Here is a 442-nt window from a genome sequence, read left to right on the forward strand (position 1 = left end):
AGCTCCTGAAACCCCGTGAAGGTTTTTATGCCAGTCCCGGGCTGCAGGTGACAAGACAAACGCTGAGTCGAGATGGTGCCTTCTGTAAGGTGTAGCCCTGGTGCACCGATACCTGCGGTGTGCGGCATGGGAACGCGCACCGCGTCACTCAGCGGGAAGCTGCGGTGTTAAAATGCTGTTTATAATTTTATATCTATATTATTTACCATCACATAAGAAAATGAACTAATGACAGTTTTCTTTTTGTCCTTTTGCTTTTGCGCCTTGTTTGCTGCTCTTCCTCTGTCACCAGCCACCTTTGCTTGGCGCTGCCTCCCACCACCCCTCACCCTCCTCACAGCCCGGCTCCCACGCACCTTCCGCTAAGCTCCGCAGGAGATGCAAGGAGAGCTCCCGACCCAAGGCGGCGGGCCGCCGAGCTCCCCAACAGCGAGCTCCGACG

This window comes from Buceros rhinoceros, unplaced genomic scaffold (assembly GCF_000710305.1).
Source record: "Buceros rhinoceros silvestris isolate BGI_N320 unplaced genomic scaffold, ASM71030v1 scaffold5339, whole genome shotgun sequence".
Classification (NCBI taxonomy): domain Eukaryota; kingdom Metazoa; phylum Chordata; class Aves; order Bucerotiformes; family Bucerotidae; genus Buceros; species Buceros rhinoceros.